Raw genomic sequence first — 13,192 nt, 5'->3', positions numbered from 1 at the left:
CATTCATATGTGGAATTTAAGAAAAAAACACATGAACAAAGGTTGAAAAAAAAAGAAGGCAAACCAAGGAATAGACTCTTAACTGTAGAGAACAACTGATGGTTACCAGAGGGGAGGTAGATGGGGGGAGGGGGAGGGAAAGGGGTTAAATAGATGATGGGGATTAAAGCGGGCACTTATGATGAATACCAGACGATGACTGTAAGTGTTGAATCATTAAATTGCACACCTGAAACTAATATTACACTGAATGTTAACTAACTGGAATTTAAACAAAAGCTTAATAACCACACAAATTAAAAAATAATAATAGTTAATAAGTCAAATATCATGGCATTCCTTGCAATGTTTCAAGGTAGGGTGGTAGAGCCCCTCCCCAAGGAATGTGGTAGAGGCCTCCTCAGAACAAAGGAAGGCAATGTGGCCCAATCAACTCCTATACACATATGCAGAGCTCTGACAAGACTCTGTAACGTGGACTGTGTCCAGTCAGATTACATGTAACCATATAGGGGAGATAAACAAGTAGGAATTGCATAAAAACCTACATCCTGCTATGCTCAGGGCTGGGTTTTTTGGGTATGAACCCATTGAACCCATGCCAGCACAATGAATAAAGTTGCCTCCTGGACAGAAAAGTCTTGGTGTCCTGTCTCTCTGTGTGAGAATCCTGCTCCAGTAGCATCACATCTTCCTCAATTTTTAAACTATTCCATGGACTTGTCAAAATCTCTTCAATAAACTTTGAAACTTTCAAAAAAATGTTACTGAATCTGAGACACTAGTATAAATAAAAATTTTACAGATATCAGCATTTTGCTGATTTTACATGAAAAATTAGTCTCAGGTTCTAGAGTAACCAAAAAGAGTTGCTGGTCTGGTAGTAACATCTTTCTGGTAGGCAAGTTATGTTTGGGGATTTTTTTTAGAAAAATATGGGAATAAAGTTTCATAAATAATAATACTCCTTTGGAAATGATTCAAGATAGCCTTAGGCGAAATCTTTGGCATTCATTTTTAGCTCAGAGTAGTTTCTGATGGTATTATACATCAGGCTGTGCAAGCTCAGAATTGATCTCAGAAAGAAATGTGAGTATGAAGGTCTAATAAATTGAAACACATGAGGTGATTTTTTAAAAATTAAATGGCTCTTGATGTCTTTATAAAAAAGAAAATGAGGATCTTTTGATACTAATATGCCATCTCTTAACAGAAAACTGTATCAAGGACCAGAAAGGGGGCACATTTTGATTACAGCTATTAACAGTTGCAATAATACCAATTTATTTCCTACCAACCATAATGTAGCAAAGTGTAAAGTATGTTTATGTTTTCTGAACAATGCCACATAATGTGTGTTTGTTTGTTTGTTTGTTTTTTTTTTTTTTTTTTTTTTTTTGCCATTGAAACAAGGAAAATGGAAACTGTGTGTAAAACAGTCCATTTATTAGAGGTGAACCCATTTGTCAATTGACAGGATTATGTTCAAATATTCCACCAGTGTTAACTACCTACATCAATAGAGAATTGAAAGGAAAACCTTGAGTAGTAACTTCTGTCTACCTCAACAATGGAAGAACTAGTTTTGTATGTATATTAATTATAACGGTGGTCTCTTAGTAAACATTTTTAAAGATCATTGTTCAGGGCACCTAGGTGGCTCAGTCAGTTAAGTGTCTCACTTTGGCTGAGGTCATGATCTCACTGTTCGTGAGTTTGAGCCCTGCATCAGGCTCTCTACTGTCAGCACAGAGCCTGCTTCTGATCCTCTGTCCCCCTCTCTCTCTGCTTCTTCTCCACTCATTCTATATACCTGCCTCTCTCTCTCAAAATAAAGTTGAAAAAATGTTCAAAAAAATAAAGATCATTTTTTATCATGTTTCTTCCATTAAAATTGCATTTTATTCCCCCCCCCCCCCAGTCCTGTTAGCATCCTAACTGATGGGTAAATGAAAGAAAAAACTTGTATCAATAAGAGATTGGGATTTTATTAACTACAGAATTTCAGACAAAGGATAATGGGGAAGATGTAAGAGTAGTTGAAAAAAATGGGATTTAAATTCATAAAAGAAGGAAAAAGAGACATGATTCTGCAGATAATTAAAAGGTGGACGAGTCAAAGCACCCAATGAAGTAAGAGATCATAATGAAATAAATACAGCTGATAATGATCAGAGAATAAAGTGTTAAAAGTTTATATTTCTGAAGAATAGTTTTCAGTGATGACCAGATTCAAAGTATGGCTATAGAATAAGATGTTTGGGGTAGAATATGCATAAAGTTCACTAATGATGAAGAGGCTAATGAACTGAATAGTTAGAAACTTATTTTAATTCACTATTAATTGTTTTAATGAAAGATTCCAGAACATTTTTTACAAAGCCTGATCTACATATTTCTCTTGAATCTCACTGATTCAGTCTACACCAAATTGCAAACTGTTCTGCATGCTAAATTTGGCACACTGCCTATTTTTTACGGCCCATGAGTTAAGAATGATTTTATATTTTTAAATGTTTGAAACAAATTTTAAAAAGAATATTTGTGAATTATAATAGCTATATAAAATTCAAACTTCACTGTCCACAAATAACCTGTTATTGGAACACAGCACACCTATTATTTTACATATTATCTACGACTGCATTCGTGCTTGAACAGCAGAGTGGACTAGTTGCCACATTGATCACAAAGCTTAAAATATTTGCTATCTGACCTTTTCCAGAAATGGACATCTGGACTACAGTAAGTAAGAGGTCTAAACAGTAAGATATCACCAGATTTTTACAACAGGTGCTTCATAATGGTTATTATTGTCACAGATGGTTTTTTTTTTGTATATTAAATATGTAATCCCTGCTAATAATTTTAACATTGACTACACTCTACCTTTAAGTGGGTTTTTTTTTCCAGACATATCTTGGGTAATATTAGTATTTTGCTTCCTAGTATCTTCATGCTCTTAAAAACCATGAATATACCTAGTTCTTATTTTATAATTGATGAACCAAGTTGAGAGCAAAGTATATCACCCAAGGTCAAATCTAGGAAGTTACATAGTATTAAACCAAAGACAATATTTTCCAATCCCAAAGTCTATGTTCTCTTTTAATATGCTACGCTGATTCCTATAACATCTACTAATGTTATTCTAGAACTATTCTGTTTAAGAAGTAATGATCATACGTTCATGACCAGCACATGACTGAGCTGATAATTTTCCTCAATTCATGAGCAACAGTACCCATCACAGATAAAGGGACTCAAGCCTCTGTGTCATTTGTTAAAACAGCCACAGTAATCAAAAAAACTGTACTCAGTACAGTACTTTTGAAGAGCTAGACGTTCTCAGGGTAGATAGCTCTTGTTTATTTTAAAAATCTTAGACTAGGGGTGCCTGGGTGGCGCAGTCGGTTAAGCGTCCGACTTCAGCCAGGTCACGATCTCGCGGTCCGGGAGTTCGAGCCCCGCGTCGGGCTCTGGGCTGATGGCTCAGAGCCTGGAGCCTGTTTCCGATTTTGTGTCTCCCTCTCTCTCTGCCCCTCCCCTGTTCATGCTCTGTCTCTCTCTGTCCCAAAAAATAAATAAATGTTGAAAAAAAATTAAAAAAAAATAAATAAATAAAAAATAAAAATCTTAGACTATTGACTATTTGCTGCTTAACACTTGATTTAGAAATATTATAATTTGATAATGTTAGGAAAATATTTTAGAACATATAAATTATTATTTTAATGGAATGCTTTGTTAGTATTGTCATAGTATTTTGAAATTTAAATTGACCTAAGAAAAAACATCTGTATTTTAAGATAAGTAAGCTTCTGGGGTGCCTGGGTTGCTCAGCTGGTTAAGTGTCTGACTCTTGGTTGTCAGTCAGGTCATGGCCTCATGGTGTCGTGAGATTGAGCCCAGTGTCAGGTTCTGACAGCACAGAGCCTGCCTGGGATTCTCTCTCTCCCTTTCTCTCTGCCCCTTTCCCACTCATGTTGTCTCTGTCTCTCTCAAATAAATAAACAAACAAACTTTAAAATTTTTTTTAAAAAGTAAGCCTCAACACCTAATTTCTCTGAATTTCTGAATGCAGTGTTCCTGTCATAATGTGTAAGTACTTTTACTTACAAAATTTTTAATAATCCCCGAGTTGCACAATATTGTTTCATGAGTGCTTAAGAAAATTAAATAGCTTTTGCTAATAATTAAGAATTGTTTCAAAATAAATGCCCTCTCCTCTGTAGGTAAATTCATCAATATTAGCAACTTTTAAAATGTCAGCTATGTATTGAAAATCTATGCTCACAAAAGCATAGTACTAGATGCCATGAAGATATAACAATCTTATAAGACATTCCAAAAACATATATAGGATCTCACACACCAAGACAAAATTAAAAGCAACATACAAGTTAATAAAAATTCAAAATTACAATTGTTAGTCCACTTGTGACTATAGAATCAACAATATGATTCCCCTTAGAAGTATTGGGATATTTGCAGGAACATCTATGACTGTTGATTATTGGAGTATAACATACTTAAGTGATCAGGACCAGGGATCCTGGGGAAAGAAAATCTGTATACAGTTACCTACGCCTAGAATCTAACTCCAGTTTACATAATGGATAAAATGTTTTGTGCATGAGTTACTCTACGCTCAAGAATCATAGTGCTATAAAAACGGCAAAGGAACATATTCTATTTCAGCTCTAATGTTACCAAGACTTGTTCACTATAGTAGATAATTTTGTCATTGAATACAAAGCCAGTTGCAGTTATGGCTCAATTTATTTGAGTCACCAATATAAAAACAGCTCTACTGGTCTGCATTAGTGGCTATCTTATTCAGAGTACGTTTACAGAGCTCTGATAGTTTCACAGCGCTTTTTGGCATTGAAATATCAAAATACTTACATATTACATAGACATCATTTAAATTTTTTTTTAACGTTTATTTACTTTTGAGACAGAGAGGGACAGAGCATCAACGGGGGAGGGTCAGAGAGAGGGAGACACAGAATCTGAAACAGGCTCCAGAATCCGAGCTGTTAGCACGGGGCCCTACGCGGGGCTTGAACTCACGGACCGCGAGATCCTGACCTGGGCCGAAGTCAGACACTTAACCGACTGAGCCACCCAGGTGCCCCTAGACATCATTTTTAAAAAAAATAATTTGTACTCCTTTTATTTATTCTGTACAATTCAATGAGGATATTATATTAACTTTTGAAATTATGTTCATAGCTTGGTTATATTATCTATAAATAGTATATGGTGTGGGTGCATCTGACATCTGACTCTCGATTTCAACTCAGGTCATGATCTCATGGTTCATGAGTTGGAGCCCACATCAGGCTTTGCACTAACAGTGGGGAGCCTGTTGGGATTCTCTCTCTTTCCCTCTTCCCGGCCCTCCCCCACTTGCATGCTCTCTATCTCTCTCTCCTTTCTCTCAAAATAAACAAGTAAATATACTTTTATGAATAAATAAATAATATGTGGTAAAAGTGGTCTGAAATATTTTTTGTAAAAGTGGACTATGAGCTTCATATGACTAAAACTTACATTCAGAGACAACATACCTTATAAGAACAGAGAAACTTGCTGTGATTTTAGAGTGAACGTGAAAGATTTTATGGAAATTTGAACCGACTTTTCAATATTACATAGAATGTGACTATTCAGAGAAGTAGAGAATCCATTGCAGGCAGGCTGAATGGCTTGAGCAACTAGGGGAATAAATGCCAGAACATTTTCAGGGCTGTATATATATTCCCACTGAATGAAGGGCTCTTCTGGGAAAACTACAGCAAGAAGGAAACTCATGGGCTTGGAAAATCAGAGATTGGGCATTGTTATACAAGAAAGGGGTTATAATGGAAAGTGGTTGATTTTATGCTCATTGCTGCTATTGGCAAATGGATGACATATTCAATATGTTCTTTTCAAACATTAAACAGGAAGGGGAGTAGAAAACAAACACTAAATTTAAGTATTATCTGAGGGAAAAGAAGAAACAATGTAACAAAAACATCTCAAAGGGGAAATAGTGTTTTGGAGAACATTTTGAAACTAGATATTGATTGTGAGTGAGGTAAAAGACAAAACCACTCCAGTGGCAGCCCAGTTTTGATAACGGATTTTAAATTTTCAGTTGCGTTTACTGTGCATTTTTGCCTCATACAGTCTATAAGAACCAGACCAAAAAAACATAGCCTCAAGAAAAGCCCGCTCTCCTGAGCCAAAGGACCAAGGAAGTTGTTGCCTGAGAAGCCAGAAAACATCAGGACTATAATTGCTCTACTCCAGCCAAACACCACAGAAAAATCTGTAGCCCTTCCAACCTCATTCTAGTGGAGAGATTAGATTTTCATCCCCACATGTGGTAACAAGGCCCTATCCCCACTGGGAAGGTGTCAAAAGGGACCTAGTAGTGACCTGGGGCATTCATTGCCTCCAGGCAGTAATAAGTGTCTCCCAAGGACCTGATGCCAGTAGAGAGGCCTAGTGAGAATCCAGGGTTTCCACCCCCCACCAGGCAGTAATGAGGTGAGACCCTGGCCTTCCACTATAAGCACAGTGTCAGAAAAGGCCTCTTAAAAAAGAAGACAGAAATAAAGACCCCAAATCTCATAGCATCATACCCAAAATGCCCAAGACTCAATTAAAATTCAAATGTCAGGGGTACTTGAGTGGCTCATTGGGTTAAGCATCCAACTTTGGCTCAGGTATGATCTCACATTTCATGAGTTCAAGCCCTGAGTTGGACTCTGTGCTGACAGCTCAGAGTCTGGGGCCTGCTTCAGATTCTGTGACTCCCTCTCTCTCTACCATTCCCCTGCTCATACTCTGTCTCTCTCTGTCTCTCAAAAAGTAAATAAATGTTAAAAAATTTATTTAAAAAAATCAAATGTCATACCATACTGCTATTGCATTACTAGTGTATGGAAACAGAACCATTTTCTGTATATTACTTTTGTATCCTGAAATTTTCCTGTATTCACTTCTCAGTTCTAGTAGTTTTTTAGTGGAGTCTTTAGGGTTTCAATATATAGTATCATGTCATCTGCCAAGAGTCAACGTCTTACTCCTTCCTTACCAGTTCAAATGCCTTTTATTTCTTTCTCTTGTCTGATTGCTGTAGCTAGGATTTCCAGTACTATGTTGAATAAAAGTGGTGAAAGTGAACATCTTTGTTTTGTTCCTGATCTTAAAGTAAAAACTCTGTTTTTCACCATTAAGAACGATGTTAGCTGTGGGTTTTTCATATGCACCCTTTGTCATGTTGAAGTATGTTCCCTTTAAACCTACTTTATGGAGACTTTTTATCATGAATGGATGCTGTACTTTGTCAAATGGTTTTTCTGCATCTACTGAGATAATCATGTGGTTTTTATCCTTTCTCTTATTGATGTGATGTATTACATTGATTTTCAAATACTGAACCACTCTTTCAATCCTGGAATCAATCCCACTTGATCATGGTGGATGATTTTTTTAATGTATTGTTGGACTTGGTTTGTTAATGTTTTGTTGAGGATTTTGCACCTATGTTAATGAGAGATATTTGCCTGTAGTTCTTTTTTATCATAGGGTCTTTATCTGGTTTTAGTATCAAGGTAACACGCCTCACAGAATGAATTTGGAAGCTTTCTTTCCTCTTCCATTTTTTTTGTAATAGTTTGAGAAGAATAGGTATTAGCTTGTCTTTAAATGTTTGGTAGAATTCAGCTGGAAAGACATCTGATCCTGGATTTTTGTTAAAATTGTTTTATTTTTTATTCAATTCCATTGCTAATACTAAGTCTATTCAAATTTTCTATTTCTTCTTGTTTCAATTTTGGTAATTTATTTATTTCTAGGAATTTATTCATTTCTTCTAGGTTGTCCAATTTGCTGACATACAATTTTTCATAGTATGTTCTTATAATCCTTTGTATTTCTTTCTTTTTTTTAAGATTACTTATTTTGAGAGAGAGAATGTGTGTGCATGAGTGGGGAAGGGTCAGAGAGAGAAGAAGAGAGAGAATCCCAAGGCCCCATGCTCAGCACACAGCCTGATGTGGGACTCCTTCTCAGGACTGTGAGATCACAACCTGAGTCGAAATCAAGATTTGGTTGCTTAACTGACTGAGCCACTCAGGGGACCCTCTTTTGTATTCCTGTGGTGTCTGTTGTTACTTCTCCTCCTTCATTTCTGATATTATCATAATCCTCTTTCTTCTTTTTTTTTGGTGAGTCTCACTAATTTTATTGATCTTTTCAAAGGAGCAACTCCTGGTTTCATTATCTGTTCTATTTTATATTTTAGCCTTTATTTCATTTATTTCTGCTCTAATCTTTATGTTTTTTCCTTTTACTGGCTTTTGGATGTTTCTTCTTCTAGCTCCTCTAGGGGCAAGGTTGAGTTGTTTATTTAAGATATTTCTTGCTTCTTGAGGGAGGCATGTATTGCTCTAATCTTCCCTTTTAGAACAGCTTTTATTGCATCTCAAAGATTTTCATGCATTGCATTTTCATTTTCATTTGTTTCCGCGTATTTTTTTATTCTCTCTTTGATTTCTTGGTTGACTCATTCATTGTTTAGTAACATGTTATTTAGCTTCCATATACTTTTTTCCATATTTTTTCCTTGTGATTGCTTTCTAGTTTCATAATGTTTCAGTCAGTAAATATGCATGATATGATTTCAATAGTTTTGAATATGTTGAGACTTGTTTTGTGGTCTAACATGCGATATATTCTGGAGAATGTTCCATTTGTGTACTTGAAAAAATATGTATTTTTGCTGTTTTAAGATAGAATGTTCTGAACATCTGTTAGATCCAACTTCTCCAATGTGTCATTCAAAGCCACTGTTTCCATGTTGATTTTCTGGTTGGATGATCTCTCCGTTGATGTTAAGTGGAGTGCTAAAGTCTCCTATTAGTATTGTATTACTATCGATTTCCTTTATGATTATTAATAGTTGCCTTATGTATTTGGGTACTCTCATGTTGGGTGTATAACTATTTACATTTTTTTTTGAAAGACAGAGAGAGAGAGTGTGTGCATGAGTGGGTGAGGGGCAGAGGGAGAGAGAATCTTAACTGACTGAGCCACTCAGACATTCCAATATTTACAACTGTCATCTCTTCTTGTTGAATTGTTTACTTTACCATTATGTACTGTTCTTTGTCTCTGTCTTTATAAGTATTGCTATCTCAGTCTTCTTATTAAAATGTCCATACTACCCAAAGCAATCTACAGATTTAATGCAATCCAGATCAAATTACCAGCAACATTTTTCACAGAACTAGTAAAAATAATCCTAAAATTTCTAAGATCAATAGATCCTTAATAGCCAAAACAAACTTGAAAAAGAGCAAAACTGGAGCTATCACAATCCCAGATTTCAAGAAATAATACAAAGCTGTAGTGATCAAAACAGTATGGTACTGGCACAAAAGTAGTAGACACATAGAGTAATGCAACAGAAAGATCAGAAATACACTCACAATTTTAGAATTAATGTACAACAAAGGAGCCAAGAATATACAATGGGAAAAAGACAGTCTCTTCAACAAATGATGTTGGGGACTTTATAGCTACATGCAAAATAATGAAACTGGACCAATTTCTTATACCACTCAGAGAAAAAAAAAAAAAAACTAAAAATGTATTAAAGATCTAAATGTAAGATCTGTAACCATAAAATTCCCAGTAGATAACATAGGCAATAATTTCTTTAACACCAACCATAGAAACATTTTTCTAGATATGTCTCCTCTGGCAAGGGAAACAAAGACAAAAATAAACTGGGATGCTTGGGTGGCTCAGTCGGTTGAGCATCCAGTTCTTGATTTTGGCTCAGGTCGTGATCCCAGGCTTGTGGGGTTGAGCCCTACATTGGACTCCATGCTGAGCGTGGAGCCTGCTTTGGATTTCCCCCCACTCCCTCTCCCCATCTCCCTTGCTCATGCACTCTCTCTCTCTCTCTCTCCCTCTCTCGAAAAAGACAAAAAAAAAAAAACAAAAAAAAGCAAAAGTAAACTATCGGGACTACATCAAAATAAGGAGCTCTTGCACAGGGACTGAAACCATCAACAAAGCAAAAAAGGCAGCCTACTGAATGGGAAAAGATATTTACAGATGATCTATTCAATAAGGGATTAATATCCAAAATTTTATAAAGAACTTAAACAGTGCATCACACAATAAAAGAAATAATCTTGTTAAATGGGCAGAATATATGAATAGACATGTTTCAAAGACATACAGATGGTCAGTAGACACATGAAAAGCTACTCAACATCATTAATCGTCAGGGAAATGCAAATCAAAACATACCTGTCAGAAGGGCTAAAATCAAACACACAAGAAGCAACAAGCATTGGCAAGGATACGGAGAAAAAAGAAACCTTGTGCACTGTTGTGGGAATGCAAGCTAGTGAAACCATTGTGGAAAAGAGTATGAAGTTTCCTCAAAAATTAAAAATAGAATTACCGTACAATCCAGTAATTCCACTACTGGATATTTATCCACAGAAAATGAAAATACTGAATCAAAAAGATATATGGACCCTATGTTTATTGCAGCATTATTTACAAAAGCCAAGGTATGGAAGTAACCCAAATATCCAACCATAAATGGATATAGAAGAGGTGAGGTGTCTATATATATATATATATATATATATATATATATATATATATATACATACATATACAATGGGATATTATTCAGCCATAAAAACGAATGAGATCTTGCCATTTGTAACAACATTGATGGATCTACAGAATACAATATTAAGTGAAATAAGTCTGTCAGAAAAAGGCAAATACCATATGATTTCACTTATATGTAGAATTTAAGAAACAAAGCAAATAAACAAATTAAAAAGAGACACACAAAAAAAGACTCTTAGAGAACAAAATGGTGGATGCCTGACTAGTGGTTGCTGGAGGGGAGGTGGGTGGGCTGATGGGTGAAATAGGTGAAGGGGAATATGAGTACACTTACCTTGATGAGCACTGAGTACTGAATAGAATTACTGAATCATTGTATCATACATCTGAAACTAATATAACACTATGTCAATTATACTTGAATAACTATTTTAAAATTGAAAAAAGAAATTGAAATAAAAATGATTTACCACTGTGGCTTACCTTTTTTGAGAATATTTGCCCAAATGTTAAAATTTTTCTAGTAGTCCCATTAAAAAAAATAAAAAGAAATGAATAAAATATATTTTAAGTAAAATTATCTAAAATATTTATTTGAATGTAATCAACCCCAAATTTAATTTTAAGAGAGCTTACTTTTTTATATTAAGTTATAAAAATTCTGTATTTAGCATTGACAGCATATTTCACTTCAGACTAACCACATTCATGTACTCAATAGCTACATTTGTCATGTGGCTGTTACATTGTGTGGTGTGGGACTACAATGTTGGTATAAGAAACCATGGAATTTGATGCTCAGATCAAAGCTGTTCTTTCCAGTATCAATATACTTCTCATTAGATGTTAATTAGGAGCATATTTCCCAGATATAATGTAGATAGTTAAAAACTTCCATTTATAGGGGCACCTGGGTGGCTCAGTCAGTTAAGTGCCCGACTTCAGCTCAGGTTAGGATCTAACGGCTTGTAGGTTCCAGCCCCCAGTCCGGCTCTGTGCTGACAGCTCAGAGCCTGAAGCCTGTTTCAGATTCTGTGTCTCCCTCTCTCTGACCCTCCCCCATTCATGCTCTGTCTCTCTCTGTCTCAAAAATAAATAAACATTTAAAAAAATGTTTTTTTTAACTTCTATTTATAAATACTTATTTAAAAAAAAATAATGTTTATTTAATTTTGAGAGAGACAGAACGTGAATTGGGGGGAGGCAGAGAAAGAGGGAGACACGGAATACGAAGCAGGCTCCAGGCTCTGAGCTGTCAGCACAGAGCCCGATATGGGGCTGCAACCTACCAACCATGAGATCATGACCTGAGCCGAAGTCGGATGCTTACCGGACTGAGCCACCCAGGTGACCCTATAAGCACTGATTTATATAAAGACTCTCTTTGTACTTTGCGACAACAAAAAAAATACAGTGATAAATTAGACAAAGAGGCAGTACTGCTGCTCTCATCTGAAATCATGTTAAAAATTTGGTGCTAATCAAAACTCCCTTATTTCTCTTTCCTCTTAGTAAATAAATATCAAAATTTGGACTTATTTATTAAAATTAGACTCATTTTTGCTCAGTTTGTACACCGAGGTTATCTTTTTATATGCAAACAGGGTTTAAATAATAAAACCCCCCAAAAAAGGGAATTAGTTGATAATTATTCAATGACTGATCGCCAAGTCAGTTCAGTATCAGTACACTAACATCCTGCCATCATGGAACTAAACAAGAATAAAAGGAAAAAGAGAAAAGAAGATAAATGTTAATAAGAATGAATCTTCGTTTCCATAAACTGATTTTATTATGAACTTGATATGACCTACATCTAAATTTAAAGGCTGAACATTATTACACCATGCTCATAAAAAAAAAGGTGGGTGTTTAAAATTATAGCAGTGGGAAATTGGACTCTATCAACCCTCATTAACTGCAAATTTGATCACAGATTTTCCCAGTAGCATAAGGGAATACCTCCAGGAGAAAACCACAAGACTTTAGTCTGAGAGAGATATAAGACTGGGAACTAGTATATCTGAGTTATGCAGTGACAATATGGCTTTTTCAAATGTGTATTAATTCTGGTCCATTTTTCTTGTGTGACTAAGATTTCTGATATATATAAACAAGATTAGGACATGGCGTTCTAATAAAGCTTCTCCCACACTGATGAGTACTTTTTTTCACTGGATGATTCCTCATAAATTCTGCCAAGGTATATTTTTGAGAAGAACACAAAAAAGAAATAGTCCCTCATTCATGGTTTGCCACTTTTCATTTTTTGCTTCGAATGTGCAAAGTTTAAAAACTCTCTGTTATGGGCGCCTGGGTGGCGCAGTCGGTTAAGCGTCGGACTTCAGCCAGGTCACGATCTCGCGGTCCGTGAGTTAGAGCCCCGCGTCGGGCTCTGGGCTGATGGCTCAGAGCCTGGAGCCTGTTTCCGATTCTGTGTCTCCCTCTCTCTCTGCCCCTCCCCCGTTCATGCTCTGTCTCTCTCTGTTCCAAAAATAAAATTAAAAAAAAAAAAAAAAAAGTTAAAAAC

This window comes from Herpailurus yagouaroundi, unplaced genomic scaffold (assembly GCF_014898765.1).
Source record: "Herpailurus yagouaroundi ecotype Mexico unplaced genomic scaffold, PumYag 141, whole genome shotgun sequence".
In the NCBI taxonomy this organism is placed as follows: Eukaryota; Metazoa; Chordata; class Mammalia; order Carnivora; family Felidae; genus Herpailurus; species Herpailurus yagouaroundi.
The sequence above is the reverse complement of the archived record's forward strand: the minus strand, read 5'-3'. Positions refer to the sequence as shown.